The following is a 22680-nucleotide window of genomic DNA, read 5'->3' on the forward strand; positions in this document are numbered from 1 at the left end:
TTTCTGCTTCTATACTTTGGCGTGATCCAATGGAGGTGTCTCGACTTACAGCTGATTGATCAGCCAAGGAAAAGCAAAAACACAATGTTTCACCTTATAGTCCTAGTACTTTAAGGCGTGGTCTTTTATTCTGTGGTTCTTACCACTGGTGGGGGAAACAACAGAATCACTCGAATAACCTTGCTCTTTTTACTTTGAAGCGCTGGTTTTTTCTTCTGTGTTTCTTACCACTGGTGGGGGAGAACAACAGAACTTCTCGAAGGACCAAAATGTTTCTTACCACTGGTGGGGGAGAACAACAGAATCCGGTTCGAAGGACCAAAATGTTCACACTATAAACTTGTGCGTACACTTAATGAGTTCAATTCGGGTGTTTGAATCTAACTGACTCGCTGCTGCGAGGGCTTCGCCTTTTATTCATTCTTACATAGGTTCTTATCATCTAATTATATAATGCAGCGCTTGTAAGACGCCGCAGTCTGCGTTGGTAAATGCAGCTGAGTTTTATTCTTAAATCTATGTTTGAGGCCTCCCGCGTGCATATCTCTTGACACTCCAAAAATGGGCCGCTGCAATCGTACTTATCTGTAGTTGCCACTTATGCTGTCCCGTGACATGTTTATTGCAGCCCATAAATAGAACATATTTATAGTTTGCCTACTTATGTCTAAACACATATTTAGACAGACTGCGATTAAAATTTATAATTATAAATTCATGCTAAAAACAATTACTATCCGACTACTTATTTTCTCAAGATATAGTGTTTCAGCATTTTGGCGACCGTGACAGAGCCAGTGTTGTTTTTGCTAATATTTTGTAATGGCTGTGGTTAACCTCATTCTGTCTCATCACATTGATTTCACTCTAGACTTTGGGGAGCGAAAACTTTCCACTACATTTTGGGCACGGAAAAATGTCCTCGCAGGAGCAACTTAAGGCTCAGCAAAGCTTATGCGCATGAGCAAATCAGTGAAACCTGGTTTTAATTTATCTCCATTGGAACTATTTTATCGTTCGTCGATTTTGGAATCCTATTTTAGACCTGCATTATCTACTTATAAAGCCATAGAGCAAAAGGATCCACCTGAGATGCAGTGAAATGCTCGTTTTGAAATGGAGGACTTATTTATCCACGCCAAGGTCTGCGTTCAAGAACAACTTGGGTCAGGAGCAAACAACATTGGCATTATTGAATCCATTAATGGATCACCAATGTCTAAGATCGAGAAGTTTAAGCTGTATTTCAACTGTATTAGAGGAGCATTCCAGGTGACCGCAGACAACTACACGAAGTATATGGATCGTTGGCAGCGCTATACCAACTCAACTCTCGTATTCTTTGACAACGTATTGTCCCTTATCGCAATGCCAACAGCCGCCAAGTGAAATGGTCAACAGTTGCTGAGGATCAGGGGAACAAAAGGAAGTGCAATAAGTCCTTGTATTACATAATCTTGCCTTCGTGGGACAAATGCTTACAAGTCATCGATACCAACTGCTGAGGCCCCTATAAGCCAACCAGGTCATAGTGCTCGCTCGCAAACGAACCAGGCCAGTCTGTACTTCTATTAAACAGCAAAAACTTGTAAAATCTGTTTAGAACTGGACCACAAGACCGTTGGATGTCCAAAATTTATTAATCTCGTCCTAGAAGTAAAAGCCCAAGCGCTATGCATTAATTGCCTTGGCAAGGGTTATCTTGTAGCTAACTGCCCGTCGACGGAGAGATGCTGCACCTGTGCGGTAGCACATTACTTGCTGCTTTATCGACTTTCACCTAAATCGACCGCAGTTTGAAGTCTCACAGAACCTCGGTCCGATTGTGTCGTCATTAGCACTGTTCTGGTCAAAGAGTTCGGACCAAGGCGTCGACAGCCACGGAGCAAGCGCAACTTAGAGTAGGAATCTGGTGAAACGTAAACGTAAATTTAACAACATTTAATCTCTAATATCACGTCGAGGCGCTTTTTATGTAATAGCACGTCAATAAAGCTATAAAGCATACCTTTTACCCAGAAATTTACACATTACTCATTCGTTTTCGTATACAACTCTAAACAATCACTGCTAATGTGGTTAAGATGTTACGACAACTCAACGTGTCAGCCGAGGACCGCAGTTTCCAATACATGTAGTTCTTTTTTTATATAGTTTCCTTTTAACAAGTAGTAAAGCTTATAAGTGTAACCAATCATTTATGTTCTTCAAGACTTCTCATTTAATTATTTAGAATTATTACGCAATTTATTATTTAGATTTAGGAACAACAGCTCTGAGACGCGCACACCAGCTGTGCCTCTGAAGTTTTACTCAACAGCGCTGCCTCTGTCGATGATCGTATCAAGCTCTGCCTCTGTCAAAGTTCGCACCAAGTCCTGTCTCTGTCTACTCACGCAGAATCGCTGCTTCTGCCGACGCAAACAGCAACTCTGCTTCTGTCGACTTTTCGCACCAGTTCTGCTTCTGTCATCTTAAGCAGCAACTTTGGCTTGCCGACTCTCGAAACATCTTCATGAATTCTGTATTCTGTTGCTCGCGTTTGTTCCAGCGTCGATCATGCAACGGTTCTATTTTACCGTTCACTGGTTGGTAACAAAATGAACTGCGCCATATGCACCAATTTTGTAGTTCTTTGTTTATATAGTTTTTATTAAATAAGTAGTAAAGCTTATTAGTGTAACCAATCATTTATGTTCTTCAAGACTTCACATTTAATTATTTAAACTTATGACGCAATTTATTATTAACATTTAGGAACAACTGCTCTGGGCAACAACTTCACTCGACTCCTCTTCATTCTACACCCGCTCCCTTTCTATCGATAGCTTGCTCTTGTCTAGGGTTGCATTTTAATCAGGGCTGCTTGTAGAAGTATCGAAAGATCTAATACCTATTCCCACTGCGAGTATTCTTACTCGAACCAATTCCCTCATACATTCTTTGGAGAGCTTGGCCTTCGCAACCATTGACCCTCGTAATGTATGGTACAGCGACTATACACATGCATACATACATACGAAGCATGCCATATATAGACGAACAATTTATAAACAAATTGAAAATTGGGGCAAAAGCCATCAAATCGTCGTTCTATGTAGATTACTTCTTGGGCGGAGCGGATACGATAGCGGAGGAGCTACATTAACTAAACGGGGAACTTCCATTGATTCTACAGGATGGCCTACAAAAAGTTTTTAGATGACGCTGGAATCAAACATTTGCTGTTGGGACCAAGTACGGAACACATTCACGTTCTCGCCAAAAGTAGATTCAGACCAAGCGCATCATTTCGCCCATAGTAACTTTACTGTTTGATCCGTTGGGATCATCATCGTGGAAAAAATTACCTGTCAGGAGCTGTGGCAACTAAAACTACACGGAGACAATTCAGTATCCCAAAGCATACCCTGCTTTCGTCGCTTTCGCAACATTAGTTTATTAAAATAAGAAGGCTTACAGAGCCATTTAGGTTAAGTAATGATTGTAAGTCCGAATGGCAAGAAATGTCCGAATACTGCATGCATATTTTAAGACCATCTACGTACACAAGAAGGTGTTATTACTAATAGAAGTCATCGTAGGTCGCATGTGGACATTGTTGTAATCCTGAAATAAATCTTATACCCAGCGTGCCACAAATGGCATCTAGGGCATGCTTATGTATCCATAAGAACTTTTACATGCGCCTACCTTACGCAAGAAAACACGTTATTATCAATGCCAACGTTTCCTCTTAGTCCATCCGCTGTCCTCGTAAACAGGTATTACGTGAACTGCCTTTCGGGAACTTGCTCTCTCTGCTGAACTGGAATTATTTCCATTGCCTGCAGCGGGGGAGAAAGTCAATATCGCACAATGGGTAACGATAGTTTGGCATCGCTATGGTGCTGTCATAGCAAATGGGGACTATTGGCTAGCTGAAAATAATTCATCATTTATGAATCTCGATTGATTACATATTGAGATATGAACGGCGTCATCGATTGAAATTGTTTTTGTAATGACTTAGGATCGATTTTCAAATATTTTCCTTTTCGAAAACTTCAGTTTGGTATTACTTTTCAGTAGAGCGATTAAAGATTTTATCATCTGATTAGCGTACTCTTTTGTGGAAATACTTTAAATTAATTGATTTACACTGTCCTCTCTTCTAAAGACCGAGTGATTTTACCAGCCAGCTTCCTTGTCCGGGTACTAGGACATGATTTAGCCGTTCCATGCATTTTTGTGAGAAGTTCTGGAGCTAGGTCGCAGTTTGTCATTTGTCATTTACTGTTATATTTTAGATGATATTTATTCAATAAAAAGCATTTGTGATATATTTACAGGGGTAAAATGTAATTCTTCTAAACATTATGAACTACAACTTTTTGTTTAAACCTATCACAGTTTTTAAACAGCTATTAGCGGGTGTATTAAAATAAATTGAATCAAATTAGCGATTGAATTAACACTACGAGAGCTGTATTCTATAACTTAGTTTTATTAGCCAAAAACCTAATGTTCCAGATCGGTTACACATCCAAAACCACTAAATGGTGACTTCTCCATGGCGAGAAGCGAGCTGATAAACTTTGGCCTCCCTGAGTTACATGTCACCTGAAAAATAACATTATAGTTTGGTCAATTATTACTTTCGGTTAAAGAATTATTATTTAATATCCTTCCCAGGTCGCCCCTCGCGAAAATTATTATAAATTGGGATCTAAGTATTATTATGGATTTTGAACGACTATCGCATATATGTGTCCAACTATCATCAGTTAATGCTGGTTCATTATAAACTTTAAATTTTTGTTTTTAGGCGACAAAAATGGTGAAGTTTTTTTGCGATATCTATAAAAAATAGACCGCATTTTTCAAAAGCCTAATTTCAGCTTGCTATAGAATTCTATTCCTGTTTTCCACAGCACCCAACTTGATGCTTGCTTGCATATATCAGGATCTCTCGAAATTCCTTATGCTGAGTTATGTATATTTTTGTCGATTAACTTTACTTTGCCAAACGAATGGCAAACTGCCGATCCTTAAAAGCTTTAAACGTTTAAGTAAAATAGCACAAAACAATTAACAAGTTTATTCTACAAATTTGTAAAATAACTTAAGTGTAAAGAGCTTTTATACCTAAAGAGGATTGGAACAGAATATATGTACAATAAAAGAACGCAGTTGCAATAATTACGGATTTATCTAAGACTGAAGACAGAACAGATGCCGAAAAATTCAGGGACCATATGAAGCACTTCACCACTCCCCATATGCCCGGTAGATTATGGGCTTGAAAAGCTGCAAAGACGAGAAGGATCTGGACACTGTGAAGGACTACCGTGGACCTTTCGAAGTGTCATTAAGGAGTTGAGCTGAAGGTTTCTACCAAAACAATTCCAAACAAAAATTGTAATGTTTTCTGATTGCAATATGTCAAACGTTCATAATTTGGAAAAAAGTCAACTCACCCCTTAAGAAAATCTTCATCTCTTTTGGGCACGATCTTTTTTTTTTGTCTTTTTCACTTCAGAAGCATCGAGTTTGCGCTCCTGGAGAATCCCAAGATTTGTCGTTTCGCAGCGGCATTTTTAGCAGTGTTTAGAGCACCCCGGTCTGGCAGCGCTGTTCGAATGCTGGCCCCTGGCACAGGTGGCGCTTTCTCGGTGCGTGCAATCCCTGACAAAAGCTATCAGCTACGCAAATCGCCAAACGATGGGTCCACCGGTCGTAGCATGCATTTCTGCGCTGCTCTCGGGTATCCTTGGCAACATCCCATGAAACCCCAGAGATACGAACACAAACGAGCAGGAGAAACAGAATAAGAGTGTAAAAAGTCATGGAGCAGACCCCTCCGCTTATGCGTCACACTTTAAATCCGGTGCTCAGGCGACCGAGCTGGAGCGGTATATCTCCCACCGTCGCAACTTTCCGCTGCTCACCCACCCTCTAAGTCCACGGCGCGTCTGACCCAAAGTGGGCGGATACGTGGCCTGCGCCTGTTCTCTTGACCAGCCGGGCAGCAGCAAAATAAAAACCCTTTCCAGCAGCATATCTATAAGCTGGAGGCATAAAGCCGCAAACAAACCTATCTGGAATGTCTGAGGAAAACATAATTACTCCAGGTGGAAGCCACACATATGGAAATCCCCCCTCGGCTATCCCGAGGCTAGTGCACGGATTCTGGAGGCCCTACCAAACATTCCGTCGGATCAATGCAATAAGTGCACCTGCAACGGATAAAGAACGCTTGGTGTTCGGAAAAGGTCAAAGGTCCTATGGACCCCACCCCAGAACCCAAACGATGGCACCCCCAAGAGGCCATTAGAAGCGACCTCCCCCCATCAGAACCCAACCAGCAAAGCGGGTAAAGACCCCAGCAAAAAATGGAGGAGACGGAAGCAATTCTGGACAACCTTTTAGCGAAGGTCAACCACAAGCGTTAATTTGGCAATGAAAAACTCATTTGCCAGATTGAAGGAGCTCCAACTGAAGCTGCGCACAAGGCAGCCGGAGGCGGAGAATTCGCATTTCGGACGCACCGCAAGCACCGATTCTAGCCAATAGACACCCCCTAAACGCCTCTCCAGCTACGAGGAACCGAGTAAGGGCAAGGACGGTCCTAAACCAAAGAAGCGCACGGCGCTGTCCGCGCAGAAAGTTCAGCGATCAGACCCGCAGAAGGCAGCGGGACCTCAGCGCCAACTCAGGACTCCGCCCCACGCCACTGTAGCGGGAAGTAAGCCACAAGCCAGACTGCAGCAGCGACCGCCCGAACCGCGCTGGTCATCACCCCATCAGCTGTCTTACCGTATAGCAAAGTGATGTCGAACCCCAATTATATGTTTGATTCAGCTTAACCTTAATCACTGCACGGCAGCACAAGACCTGCTAGTGCAGACGGTGTGTGAACGGCATCAAAGAAGCCTAACAATTAACCGACGTTTCTTTGGATAGACTGGCAGCGAATGCTAGAGGCCGCACCCAGGTTCTCATAGCTGGCGCTTCAACGAGAGAGAGAGAGCTCAGAGAGCTGGGGCAGTTCAACCACCAACGCGAGAGGCAGGATGGTGCTGGAGGCATTCGCGACGTTGGACGTGGCTCTTCTAAACCAAGAAACCGGCACACGTTCAGGCGTGACAGACTGGGCTCTGTGGTGGACTACTAGCGGCTCGTCGTCTCAGCGAGGAATACACTGGCATTGACCATTTGGCCATCATTTGTGATCTGGGACGCCTTTCCTCGAACCAAGCTCAGTCAGCAGCCAAGCCAGGAAGAAATACAAAGAAGAAATACAGAGCGGACACCCTGGACACGCAGTTATTCCGAGAGCAGTTCGTACCCTCGCTGAGCAGAAACGGAGCTGGGCTGACGGCAGTCGCGCTAAAGAGGCACTTGAAGGTCGCGTGCGACGTCAGACGTCGCTATCAACGCGCTAGAGGTGCGGAGTCCTTTGCCGAACGCCAATCCGAGTATATAGCCCACAGGAAAGCACTCAAGATACGGGAGAGCAAGCGGAAATGCTTCCTCGACCTATGCGATTCTGCTGACAGCGACCCATGGGGAAGTGCCTACAATGTGGTGGTCAATAAGACATATACGAGGACTCCCAAGCTACTGTACCCAGCGATGCTCCGCAGTGTAGCGGATTCCTTTGATGGATGGGTTATGCCCCGCCGACTCAGACACAGGGCACAACGTCGAAGCCGACGCCACGGTAGCAGTGAGGACATCCTGGAGCTGGCAAAAATGGCGAAAGAACGGCAAGGCTCCCGGACCCGACGGCATTCCGATCAGGGCGCTTCGGCTTGCTCTTTACCTCCAGCCAGACTCGTTTGCGAAAGCATTAGCCAAGTGCCTGACTGAAGGAGTCTTCCCAAGTTGCTGGAAGGTACAAAAGCTGTTGCTCCTCCCAAAACCAGGGAAGCCACCCGAGGAGCCTTCATCGTTTCGGCCGATATACCTCATCGATGGATCTGGCAAGCTCCTGGAGAAACTGGTGTGCATTCGGCTACAGAGGGCTATCGCTGACGCGGGTGACCATGCGTACTGCCTCATGGTCACACTAGACATCAGGAACGCCTTAAACACAGCGAGGTGGGACGGGATCCTAAAAGCATTAATTGGCTTCGGCGTTCCAGCCTACCTAGTCAGGTTCATTCGCAGCTACTTCTCGAAACGGGTCCTACTGTGCGAGTCGTCGGAAGGAGTCTTCAGGCACCAGGTCACCGGTGGAGTCCCGCAAGGCTCGGTTCTTGTCCCACTTCTGTGGAACGCCATGCATGACGGGATACTTCGCTTACCGCTTGGTGAAAAAAGCGAGATCGTAGTGGAGACGGCCACTGTCGAAGTAGGCAGTTCCTCGGTGTCCTCCTCTCGGGCAATTAAGTACCTGGGAGTCATGATGGACACCAGGCCTCGTCCCGTAAACACCTAGCCTACGCTAGCTCGAAAGCAGCAGGAGTAAATTGGGCGTTATCAACCATATTGTTGAATACCAAAGGCCCAAAACAGGCGAGAAGACGGCTGCTGACGAGCATCACCCGCGCGACCATATGCCGTCCCGGTGTGGCCAAAAGCGCTTAATCAGAAAGCTACGCTCAGGGCCTAAATGTTACCCATAGACTGTCGGCAATACGTATCTGCTGCGCCTTCAGAACAGTGTCCAACGAGGCGGCATTGGTGATCGCAGGAATACCGCCTCTAGAACTACGAACACAGGAAAACAAAGTGGTCTTCAACCAAACCCACGGTAGAACCGTCTTCTTCAGCCCCAAGATACGAGCAGAACCAAGGCAGTGCATTTTGGAGACATGGAAGCACAGGTGGAGCAACGGGCTAAAGGGTCGCTGGATGCAGCAGCTGATTCCTAATCTCACGCCGTGGATAGAACGGAAGCATGGCGAAATAACGTTCCATTTAACGCAGCTGATCAGTTCGCAGCGACCTTAAGCGCTTTGCACACGAGGAGGTGTAAGTGCCCATGATGCGGAAGTAGACGGTGCGAAGCCACAGAGCACATTCTCTTCTCGTGCGAGCGTAAGGAGATCCCTGGAAGCCGTACTTTGCAGCAGATGTCAAATAAACAAATTAAAAAAAAATCTCTTTGCTGCTTGCACTTTTTTCGATTAAATGCTGCTATCTCAAACTTCTCTAGCAAAGCTACAAGCATTTTCAGTCCTTGATGTACCTCTTTAGATCCTAATGCCAATTTAGTCCGTTCTGAGGATTTATATTGGTTGCTAATAATAATACTGATCCTCCATCGTTACCATTGTCTTCTGTCTCTGACTCACTATTGTTATTCATTCCAAAGAACGTTAACAATCTCTCTTGCGGTTCCTCTTTGAATCCAGTCAAACACAATTGCAATTCCGACCACTTCCAAAGGATCTCTTTCTTTCGCAAGGCCAAGATTTCGCTTCTATTCATTTTAAAAATTCTATAAAGTTTTTACGGTACTAATTTCGCATATAAAATCGTAAATCGATTTTTCGACCTGTATCTCCAAAGCTGCTTGCTATTAAAGTTAACCCACTTTTGGAATACAGCTTGCAAACAAACTTTTTGACAACTCTGCTAAATCTCTCGCTTAAATGGCACGTATGTATCACTGTTTTTTGCCGCACTCATACATGCATGTTTACGTTGCAATTAGGTGTCGGGACAACTTAGAACTACCGAGAGCGGAGAAGGGTAGATATTGGTTTAGTGGGTTAGGCCACTTTTGGTTGTCTTTCCAGACATGCCCGACATACAGTTTCCGCCCAACCGATTCGAGTAGAGAAAAAGGAAAATATCTAAAAACAAGACATATGGTAGTTCTAAGAGTAGCGTCAACACTAAAGAGATTGAAGAGTAATTGCTGCTGTGAGCAGCGCACAGCGAAATGGTGGTTCCTGCTCAAAAGCTGTTTGCAGAACAGTATTCATTTAGACCCGCTAAGCCTTAGCCCTTTTATGTTAGAGCGGAAGAGATAAGCATTGAATGTTGATGAAACTCCACCGACGAAGCAGCTTGAAGCGAAGCATAATCTCCAAAAGCGCATACGCTCCAGATAGCGACGAAAGCGCAGATTCACAGAGAGCGATGAGAGTAATGCTATTCGCGTGGCACATGAGATGGAGGACACGAACGTTGTAATTAAGATTAAGGAGAGAAAGCGGGCGTGGCAACATGGGTCAATAAACTTGTGCACCGTCTTCGTCTCAAAGAATCTGTATGTCGAATCTCGACCTTCTAGCTTTTATAGTTCCTGAGATCTCGAAGTTCATACGGAAAGACGGACAGACGAACATGGCTAGATCGACTCGGCTATTGATCCTGAACAAGAATATATATATACTTTATGTAGTCGGAAACGTTTCCCTCTGCCTGTTACATACTTTTCAACGAATCTAGTATACTCTATACTATAAAGAGCTGGATCTCTGATACAATGGTAACGCATTTATCGGTGCAGATATATCGTTTCTTTATCAGTTATCATTACAGAGAAGGCGGGAAACTGACCGGAAAACGTATAGCCGACGCTGCCGACGTACTAGGCTAAGGAGGTAGGTGGTGTAAGAGGTTTGAGTCTTTACGGCTTTTTATGCCTATTTTTGGGGGGACGATTTTAGTTTCTTTGGCCGACAATGTCGACGTACTAGGGCAAGCTACCACGGGTGAATTCCGAACTTATCAGTAATATAGCAGCATGTTTTCGACGAGTGGCGTGAGGTGGTTTTTGGACATATACGTATACGTCCGAAACTCCACAACATGCTGCTATATTACTGATAAGTTCGGAATTCACTATTTCATGACAAGCCCTTAAAAAGTTCCCTTAGAATACGAAGTACTGTTTAATGCTGGCCAGTTCCCGTATGGAATATCGTAAAAGCTTCCTAGAAAAAGGAACCTCTGGTTTAGGTGGGCTGGGAGTTTGCCGATGAAAAAAAAACACATTTTGAATAGGTGTAACCAGTAACGTTTAACGAAATAAATTGATTGTAGGCAAGGGAACCTTGACAGGCTGGTGCACGCTTTAGAGTCCAGTATACGATGTTAGATTAAGATTTATATAAGTTGAAGAAACATTAAAAAAATTTTTTATTATTTAAGAAAAAAGTTATAATAAAATAGATGCTAAGATGACTAGATACTAAATATATTCTCCAAAAATGTTTGATTAATTTTTGCCCTATTTCAATTTCTTTCAGTGTTGTTCTTCTTCACGATATTCTTGTTTCTATGGAAAGCTTTGGTTCAACCTCATAGACGATAGACCGCCACCATAGGGCTCATCTGACCCGGCAGGTGCCAGAGACGACAAGGGCCTGGCGTGGTCAGAAGGGACAGTGGAGACTTTGGTCGGTAAAGGTGGTTCTGGTAAGAGAGTTGGCTTGCACTAACGGACGATACACCTCCGCCACTATAACATCCCTTCTACGACGTGGGAAAACGAAGGCAGGACGATGTAGCAGTAACGCTGCGCAGCAGCCGTCGAGGACTGTAGGAGTCCTTTGACCAGATAATAAAGCTTATCTAATCTGAAACCCTATTTTCTCCTTTGTTTAGACGAACAGAAAAGCTTTCTGAGCTGAGAAGAGTCAAGAAAAACTGTTTGTTACAGTGCCTAGTTTATTGATTTTATCGTTTGCAGTAGGATTCGCGGTACTTGGGTTAAGTATGACCCTTACATATTACAGACCTTCCGCCCAACCGACGAGGGGCGCTGCCATGTTTCGCACGGTTCGATTCGCAAGAGGACGCGAAGTAGAAAAGAACACAGAGGAAATAAATATAATATATGTATATAATAATAATATAAATTAAATATAATAAATATAAATAGTATTAAGATATAATTACGTGTTAAAAAGGTAAAATTGATTGCGTTAAGAACGGCAGAGAGACAAGATTACAGTCTATTATAGTCAGAACATAATATTCTGTAGTATAGCTAAATGAGCTAAATATCAACAAATCAACAACGATTCAATATTAGGGGTATGTAGTTTCTTGTAAATCTATTTGGAACAGAGAAGTTTAGCCGACAAAACAAGTCGGGACCATCAACTTCCTCACAAATAAGCTTACAAATAAAGACTTTTCCAAGCATCAATTAACGGTTAGCTAGAGAATGTAAATTAATTAAAAGTAGTCTACTAGAATACGGAGGTAATATTAAGTTTGCATCCCAATTTATGCGCCGCAAGTCAAACAGTAAAAAGTTTTCCTAGCGCCACTATTTTTACATCGTATCTGCCATTTTGATTTACTTTGCTTAATATGCATGCACTAAGGTTCGAACTACTCCAGCAATAAATTGTGTCCGCTCAATAACCACCAGGTCGCCTTATATCCCATGACTCGGTTCTTTCCGCAGTCCATTTGTATTTTCTTGGGCCTTCTGAATCTACCTTCTTCTCCATAGCCCAGGTTATCATTTTTCCAACACGTTATCGCAAACTTTGTTCTGCATATCCGGTCAGTGATGTGCTGCCGCTACCTTGCTCGTCCTGGTTTCGAAGCCCCGCCTGATGGCGGATAGCGTCAGCCCTTGATTTTAGTACAATACAATCAAAAAGCCGAGCTTGTACAAAGTTTAATCTTATCTTGGTAAAACTACCCCTACTAATGTCTTTCTTATTTATTGACAATTGAAATTTAATTTGAAAAGAATATTGCCTTCTGAAGGATCGTCATAAAATTGAAGGAATATTACTTCAATTTGAACCTTATTTAATGTGACAATTGTGTTTGTAAAGATACTAAAATTTTTTTGTTTTAGTCCTAGCCTACGTGGCTAACATGAAATTCGCATATCTAATCTAATCTTATCTCTATCATTAGAATGTTCTACCAAATTGCCTGCAGGGCAAGGGGCATATTTTAATTTTTGTACTGGCAACGGACGTGCAATGGTTATTGCTTTCATTTTTTGTCTAATAGCACATTTCCGTGAGAAAAGTGTTATTAATATTACCATGATTATTAATCAGCATGTCCGAAAATATGATGGAAATCCAAATCTTTCAATTTGTATTGATGCTCTCCTATATTTATACACCTCCTTAAGTTCCGTTTTCCTGGAATTCCTAAATTTTCAGAAAGTCCTTGCTGAATTTATCCAATTTTCATTTTAAGCTGATTTGGCCTAAGAATATTTGTAAATAGCCTACCAAGTTTTAATAATTCCTTATAGACATAATCATTTTCTTTAAGAACTTCTGTCCCACTTTCAATTCATATTTGCATAATCCTCAAATCTGCGTTAACGTCTTCGATTGGTCACTTTAATAAATTAGTAGTTGAATCACTGATATTTGTTTTTGAATTAGTTTATCAAGGTTGTTCTGGCTATCAAAATAATCTTCATATTTTCTTCTAATTCATCTCTGATATTTTTATTTATTATACCAAATAAAATAAGATACAATGAACCCATGAATTCCAACGGATCACGCTTACATTTGGATCTAATAATCTCCACATCTCCTAAAAGAATTAAATATATTGCTGATGTCTTATTAACCTGTCTATGAAATATCTTGGTACCATATTTTTTGGTAATACCCTAGAACTTGACAGTTCAATACAAACGACAACATTGCCACGATAATTTCGATCATGGACATTGGTGATGTTGCTTTGTTCGGTTTTTGGCTCTGAGTCAGCCAAATTTTTTTTCAACATTTTATTCATTTTATGGACTTTTTCCATCTTTATTAAATATCGTCTTGCTGGAGGACAATTCTCATCCTTTAATAAAGCTATTTGCCAATTCACACAGAAATCTTTTCATATTTTTTGGAAAGGTCTCCGACTATCCAAATTTCTGATTCGTTCACCTTCCATCGACTATTTCTAAGGTCGGTCTTCCAATGATGACCTGGCGTTACCACTTCTTGTTGGTCCATCTCAACAACCATAATCCTTTTTTTTAGTGTTTATATATTTATTTGCACAGGTTTTAAACTCGTTATAACTATTTTCATCTTCTTCGACTTCCAAAAAGAGATCTAAATCTTTTAATTCCAGAAACTATCCTTCCGAGATCAGTGTTTTGCCCAAGAAGGCCGTCGAATCTAGTAAACCCCTTTACTCTACGAGTAATTATACTAGTACAGTTAAAGGGAATACTAGATTCGTCATAAAAAGTAGGTGTCGTGGCGAAATTATTTTTATTTTATTATTATTTATTCGATGATAGACTTTTTTACTTATACTATTACAAGATATTACTATTACTTTATTAATAGCTTATCGTTGATTCGAAGCTGTTCACGATTTCGTTCCGATTCAGGCTGATCTTCTAAATCTTAATCCTAATCCACTCAGCCTTGGCCAGAAACTTTTCTTTAGGATTTTCTTGAACTTTCAGATATGTTTAGCATAAAAGCTTTTTACTGAAAATTTTTCACTGCATTGTGAAATTCAAATATGCTGACTGCAGTTTACATTAAGTTTGGTTATTTATCGGGTGACTAATTGTTGGCGACAAAAACAAGGGAAAAGAAAATGCTGCTGAGATTGGAGTTTGGGTTGGATAACTTGCACGTAGTCATTATTTGCTTTTTATTGCGCTTGTGCCGAAAACGGGTGTGTTAGACTTTACTGTTTCCTCTTCTCCTTGGGTTCTTTGATGTTCTGCTTATTTCATTTATTGTCAATGTATGGGAGTAAAGCGACAAATCATCTGAGCATGGGAACAATTGTGTTAGAGCGAGACCGATAGAGCTGATTCTCGTGGTCACTTGTGCTCCTTGGTTAGAGTGCGATAGCGGTACGACAAAAGGAAATGCAACAAGAGGAAAAGGAAATGAACCATCTCGAGGCGAGAGCGTCAGTTGTAGATTAGAAGACACAGCAGAGTGAACTCATTGATGCGCACAGCCTTACAAAATCGATCAACTATTCAAGAAAAGATAGACAACGACACTTCAAATCCTGCTTTGACCAGTATCAATAGTCGAGTAGAGCTGGACCTGTCAGTCTATCCGTCCGTCTATCCGAATGATGGTCGAGATCTCAGGAACTATAATATCTAGAATGTTGAGATCAAGCATGCAATGAATACCTTTTCCAAAAAGCCATTGGAATTCCATATCTAGTAATCTATTCCAAATGGAAAATGCGTACTTTGTTTATCGACTATTTTTCCTGATATATGGAGTTACAATTTGTACGGTCAATATCATCGGAATCAATTGGGCCATGAAAAAATATTTTGTCGTTTCCCAACATATGTGCGGACTGATAACGGAAGACAATATATCAGTACGATATTCGAACAATACTGAATCATGAATGGCATTTAATTAATAAGGACTCCTCCATATTGACCTCAGGCGAATGTTGAGGTTGAAAATATAAATATGGATGAATAAATCCAATTTGCTACAAGCAATCCAGGTTTATGTTATTGCACAACTCCACATATCACGACAGGGACCTCCCCTTCCGAAATAATGTTCAACCGAATGATCGGAGAAAAAATTCCTTATGTGTTAGATATATTGTATGAAGTTCATGATTCGGGAAAAAAAGACAACGACTGTATACGGAAACATAAGGGGAAATTAGATACTCATAAAAAGAGAGAAGGCAAAGATATGGTATTCCTTAAAAGGATAACACCAATCTTTGATACCACAACATATGAAGTATTAGATCGTGAAGGCAGCATTGTTAAAGTGTCAGGTGTTACCCCCAACTCTGGGACCTGCGTTGAAGCTCTAGCTGGTCAACAAGGGAGCTATGTGGGAACCGGCAGGTGGATTGGCCCGAAGCGATAAAGGCAGAGCTATCACATTTTCAACGCGCTTTCAACATGTTTTGCAGCTATCACAAAACTAGGGTAATTTCCAGAGGATGGAAAAAGGTCTGATGACCCAGATAACCCCCTGCGTAAACCTATTTCAGCGCATCAGTTCGGGTTTTTAGAAAATCATGGAGATATTGAACACGTCAATCGAATAACATTACAAATATGAATTGCTTTTCTGACCTGGGATCCGTCAGAGAAGAGATAACTCGTCAAAAACATAAGTACATTAGCAAATTTACTTTACATCCTAACAACAACTAGAAGTCCAGCGCGGGTTTGCGACCGATCCTGACATCGCCGTAGCGAAGACAGTTCTTAAGATTATTAAATACTGAACATTAAAAAAATTTGTAAAGTTTGTAGTCCCATAATTTTTGAGAAATATATAAATACTCAAAATATTTTTCAGGTGTGTGGCAAATTTGGTAGGTTTGTGGGCGTTAGAGAGGTTACAGGATCTACGATCATGACTGAGGGACACTGCGTTGGACATCAATCGCTCACTGAAAGTTTCGAAGGATAAATATGCTATAGCTTTGGATTTGTTACAAAACAGATTTAATAATCGGCGTCGATGCCGGGTCAGGCAATGCAACGATGCCCTTGCAGAATGCGCCTTCCCCGCATCAGCACCCACATCACCAATAGCATCCGCAGCAAAAGCATTTGCACCAGATGCCGGCCAACCACATTGCCCCGGTGAAAACGGGGACGTATTATTCGAATATCGTACTGATATAACGGAAGACAATATTCCGTTATTAGTCCGCACATATATTGGGAAACGACAAATGGACAGCTCCATAAAAACAACATTTCCATGGTTCTGATCTGGAAGTAGCTCTAGTTCATCTTTTGGGCTCATGGTCGGCCTTATTCTTTTCAACAGATTTTATTATTTCCAAAGAAAAAGTTCAGCAATGGGTCTTGTTTAAAATCCTTCCTTTATCTTTACTTTAGGCACCCGGACCTTATCATCATTCCCTTTGTCGAGCCGCCGAGAATATCCAGGGAATGCCTTAAACGCTTATTGGCTTAGACAAATGAAGATGGTTTTATTTTATAGGGAAATAATAGTTTTGCAAGGCATTACACGTTTGACCTTACATCTGTTCTAAATTTTACGCACCGCAGTTTCTCTTCACTCACTCTTGGATATCGTCAGACGAACTGATCTGATTTCTACCTCTTCTTTCTTGCTGTATGACAATTCTTATCCTCTAATGTAACTATTTGACCTTCTACTTTATCTTATGCCTGAATTGATATTCTTTTTGTTTCTTAATATCAATCCTTTACTGCACCAGGAAAATTTTGGATAATTCGGTTATCGCAAATGAGGTGATTTTCAGAGGATCATGATTTCTGCTGATGGCCTAGAGCCAGGCTTCAGTTTCCGTTTAATTTATTTTCTAATCAAACCGTCGCGGAGTCAAGTCGTGAAAATTTCGTATCCGAGCTTAAATGGTTTTTATTCTCCTCTCGTGACGTACACCATCCCAAACACAGCTGGAACTGCAGCCGCGCGTTAACAGAAAAACTGCGATTTTTATTTAATTTAATTGCTGGAACATGTGTTGATTAAAAAAAGGGAGCCCTAGGTAAAGTAAAGCTCGCGGACGAGAACAATGCAGGGTTAGGAGATATGAAAGCACTGGGAGAATTCCCTTTGTGAAAAATGGGTGAAAGATACCAAATTGCGAATCTACACATAGAGAAATTTTCTGAATAATTATATCCGCAACTATTTGAATTATTTGTAATGAGACATATTTTACATAACTTTTGTATTTTTAATTTTATTGAATTAATCTTTCTTTAGGCTCTAATATTTTTGTATATTATTTAACTAAACCTAATTTAATTATGTTTCCATAAGATGAATGCAGTTTCAGAGAATACGCGTTTAAATTTTCGGGTTAAATTTGGCAAAGAAAAGTTTATTTAAGTTCGTTATGGTTCGAAAAATTGAGTGAAGGTTTGTGTTCGTATATTTTGAAAGTGGAAAACGCCACGCTATTATTGCAGCTCTTCTGCGCCGGGAGATCGATCTTTCGCCGAGGATTAAAATTGAGTGAGTTTTATCTGTATTAATATTTATATTGGAAATAATACACAAAAACACACAGAAAGAAATTAAAAACAACATGTTACAAAGACAACTAAGAAAAAGAACAAATAATAATACAAAATATAAAAACAATTTTAAATTTTACACCGGGAAAAATCATGAAAGCTAACTAGGCAAAAGTCAATCAATTTTTAAATTTTTTTTGTGAAATATTTTTGATTTGCTTTCTTTGCTTTTTATATAAATTGAACAAATTTTACTCAAAATAACGCGACTAATAAATACACTGGAAACCATTTGTTGAACTCTAATAATATTTCTGAAGTTAACTTTTAAATATTAATTAAAGCTTAACCGAATAAACCCGCAAGCCATTCGCATAATTTTTTATATTTTTACTGATTCAAGAAACTAAATTGAAAAAAGTCATTGATGAAAAAAGATATCATGAAGAAGATCAACACTGAAAAAACTGAAATAAGAAAAAAATTAAAGCAAATATTCTTTAGAATATATTTAGCATCTTGTCATCTTAGCATCTATTTAATTATAACTTTTTTCTTTAATAAAAAAAAAACACCCTTTACTGGACGAATCAAATTTAGTTCAATTTAATATGCACTTGTCGCAGATCATTTAAATGAAACGAAATTTCGTGTTTCTGCTTGGCACGCGCCATGCAGACGCCTCTTTTTATTTTTCTGGTACGCGGCAGACAACCGTTAGAGTTTCTGCCGAACGTAGTCTGGTGGGGGGTAGGAGCGGGGGGGAAGTAGATGTCTGTACGAAAACGAGAAGCATACAGAAAAATGCGGTGTGCATAAGTATTGGTGTATGCGGACTAGAACAACTGTCATAATTGTGTTGGTATTGCATGTAAAGTCAAGAACTACGCATAATTCTGATTTTGTGAAGAAGACGTTACGCATAACAGACATGCCTCGCTCAAGCGCCAGAAAACGTCGCGCGAACCATAACGAGAGTAGTGAAGAGGAAGAAGGGCATCCTGATGACTCTTCGACATACTTATTATTCTTCTTTTGCACATTGTTATTGATTATAAGTCACCAATATGAAAATAGAAATGAATATCTACAAATTTACATACTGAACTCGGCTGATGTTACTCCGGACATAGGGCACACAAAGGGCCACTAGGCCGCAGGCGACGAATTCTCAAGCTTTTCCTCCTGTTCTAGAACTGTTCCCTTCCGAATATATTTATTTGCTGCTTTTATTATATTCTTTTGTCGCAAGCACGCTCAATTCTCGATCTTATTTATTAATGCCTGTAACGAAAAGGTATCTGCGAAAAGACAGACCCCCAACGCCGGCGAGCTAGAGCTGGATTCTAAAGCGTGCACCCGCCAGTGCATGTTCCCTTCCATCAATTTATTTCGTTACACGAGATGCTAAATCAACATTGGATTATGATCTGTCTTCACATGATTTCATTCTGTATTTGTTAATTTCCAAATGTAATCTGTCCTTCTTCTAATACATTTGATCTTATTTCGACCTCTGTTAATTCAGAGTAATTGTCAATTACTTCACTAAGCAAATGAGCTGCTTAGGGATTTGTCCTTTTATTTGTTATAGGATTGACTAAACTCAAAATTAACATATGGTCCTACTTTGGCATAGACTACCGTGTATCGGTGTATCTGTATTACTGAAGACCTTTTTGAATTAATCAATCTTGGGATTCGAATTTTCTCTAAGAATAATAAATTATCTTTATATTCTTACTCGTTGAAAAGTGTGTAACAGGCAGAAGGTAGCGATTACGGCTAAACAAAAAAACTGTATATATTCTTGATTGGTATGGCCATGTCCGTATGAACGTCTCAATCTCAGGAACTATAAAAGCTAGAAGATTAAGAATAAAGAAGACATAGAGACGTAGGCACAGGGTAAAATTGTTGACCCATGCTGCCACGCACACTCGAACGCTCGCAAAACGCACAAAACTGCCACGCCCACATGTATTGATACTATTTTATTGTTGTATTAGTTTTGTAAATTTCTATCGATATGCCAATAACTTTTTGCCACGCCCACTCCAAATCCCACCAATCGCCCATTTTTATTATTATATTCGTCAATATCTATCGATATGACGGGTAACGGGTAACGGGTATCTGTCTGATAGTCGGGAAACTCGACTAGAGTATTCTTTCTTGTTTTTATACACCTTACTCGTAGAGTAAAAGGGTATATTCTTGATCAGGACCAATAGCCAAGTCGATCTGGCCAAGTCCGTCTGTCAGTATGAACGTCGAGATCTCAGGAACTATCAAAACTAGAAGGTTGAGATTCAGCATACGGATTCTTGAGACAAAGACGCAATAACCCACAAACCGCACAAAACTGCCACGCCCACACTTTTTCAAAATGTGTAAGTAGTTTTTCACATTTCTTGTGAATATCTATCTATTTGCAAAAAAAATTTTTGTCCCGCCCACTCTAACCCCCTAAAAGCGGCCAAAACTACCACGCCCAAAATTTTTAAAATTATTCTGATATTTTTTCATAATTTTATTAGTTTTGTAAATTTCTATCGACTGGCAAAATAAACCTTATACCACGCCCACTCTAACTCCCTATAAGCGGCCAAACCTGAATCGACCACATTTTTGAACCATTATTCGATATTTTTTCATATTTTAATAGTGAAAATATTTATCGATTTTCCAAACAACTTTTTGTCACGCCCACTCTAACGCCCTAAAGCGATTTTCGCATTTTATTCCCCAATATCTATCGATATCACTGAAAAATTTTCAAAATTTGCGTTCGCATTCACACAAGCTGAGTGACGGGTATCTGATAGTCGTGGAACTCGATTCTCTCTGTTTTTCTTTGTGTATTCTAGTGGAATCGACTGTTTTTATGTCTATATCAGTACCATTTTTTTTTTAAGTTTTTTGTTTTTATAAGTACCATTTATCTTTACCTTTAGTAAATATTTTTACTTGTTACTCATAGAGTTAAAAGGAATAATATATTCATTAAAAAAAATAGAATGGCTCGAAGAAGCGTGTTCGACCATATAAAGAATAAATATTCTTGATTTCCAAGTCGAACTGGCTGTCCGTCCGTTTTCCGTATTAACGTTAGATCTCCGGAACTTAAACCTCCACGTCCAGAAACCTCAAAAACTTCGACGACAACTTTTTAAAAATATTTTGAAAATTTTTCCTGTTTTTGTTAGTTTTGAAACTTTCTATAACTCTTTTCCACACCCACAGACACTGTTTGGAAAATGTTTTCAGGTTTTTTAATTTTTTTAGACTTTTAAATTTCTATTGAATTAAAAACTTGTTTGCCACGGCCATTCTAACACCCATAAACTGCATAAAACCTTACCCCCTTACTATTGAACAATTTTCGATTATTTTATTTTCCAATTCTACCGATAGTCTAGAAAATGTTGAAATTTCTCGTTTGCACTTATCTCCGGGTATCTCCGGATTGTCGAGGCACTCGACTTTAGTATTCTCTCTTGTTTTTATATTATATTTATAAATCATTGATCTGTCTGTGATATGTTGTTGGAATGAAGACAAATTAGCACATATGCGATGCCATAACTCGGAAGATGATTCCGCAAAGGATAGAACGCGTATTAGCAAGGAGCGCCCCAGCGCCAGATAGGGATAGGCTTTTCTGTTGTCGTGAGATGGGCCATAACCTCACTTTTGTATTTCCGTCTTTAGCCATGAGCTATCAAATATAACCTTAGTTCTTTTCAATTTTCGCGGTGATATAGTCCAATCTCACATTTCGAAGATATTGAGATTGCAGGTAAATGAATTATCTAAGAAAAAAAATAATTAGTTTAGGGCAATGAAGAGCCTATAAGAGAAATGTAATGGAGAATTATTTTTTTTTTAAGGAAAATGCACTCGTTTTAAATTTAGAGTATAGTTGTTTGAAAAATTGTCCTAATCGATAATGAACTTGCTGTCGGCCATAAAACAAGTAAGGCTAGTATAAAAGGATTACGAGAATATATAAAAGGATTACTTTTTAGCGACCCACGTCGAAGATTGAAATTATCCTGAGTGAGTTATATATTGTAATGCTTCATCGACCTAGTGAGTACCTACTGCGCCACGGAAAGCCAAGCAATATATGTGTGTTGTTCACAAAGTCGGCTGAATGAAATCGAAATTATATCTGCTGAAACTTAAAATGTTGAAGGGTTCGTTCACCTTATGGAGTCTGGCTTGTTGTTATTTAAAAACAATTATTATTAGCCAACTAAAATTCATCTCGATTAGAGTGGCGTTTTAGTACGATGGTCTTGAAATCAATATCGACTAGAAGCCGAAATGAAGCCTAACTTTTAAGGAAGAAAAAATATATATTCTCTACAATCAAATAATTTAAACTGATTAGAATATTTTTACAATGCATCTAGAAAATGTATGAAGATAAGCAAAAGGCATATTTAATTACAGATAGATAGATAGCTTCAAGCTTAAAGAAAACAAGAGGTAATGCTATAGTCGAGTTCCCTGACTATCAGTTACCTTTTACTCAGCTAGTGTGAATGAGAACGCGCATTTTCTTCATTTTTCTGGGATATCGATATATATTGGGGAATAAAATGAAAAACAATGTAAGATTGTTCCAAAGTGTGGGTGAGACCGCTACTCGTTACACTGCCTTGATTTTATCTATTCTCTTGTTGAGATAGGAACTGTGAACCAGACCACAATAGACGTAGCGCATGTTGGTTGCCACACCCACTATAACGACCACAAACCTGTTACGCCCTCACTTTTAAAAAATATTT

General features: G+C 40.0%; 1 protein-coding gene across 3 annotated transcripts in view; it reads right to left on the reverse strand.

The window, feature by feature from the left end:
* Window positions 1-4299: 4299 nt before the first annotated feature.
* LOC117151082 (scavenger receptor class B member 1) overlaps window positions 4300-22680 on the reverse strand; it is a 113598-nt gene continuing 95217 nt past the window's right edge. The window contains exon 9 of one of the 3 annotated variants that reach the window (XM_033318327.1): window positions 4300-4602. The gene's annotated coding sequence lies outside the window, so the exon portion shown is untranslated. The remainder of the gene's footprint in view (window positions 4603-22680) is intronic. The other 2 variants (XM_033318326.1, XM_033318328.1) reach the window with 2 other exon arrangements.

This window comes from Drosophila mauritiana, chromosome 2L, assembly GCF_004382145.1.
Source record: "Drosophila mauritiana strain mau12 chromosome 2L, ASM438214v1, whole genome shotgun sequence".
Classification (NCBI taxonomy): domain Eukaryota; kingdom Metazoa; phylum Arthropoda; class Insecta; order Diptera; family Drosophilidae; genus Drosophila; species Drosophila mauritiana.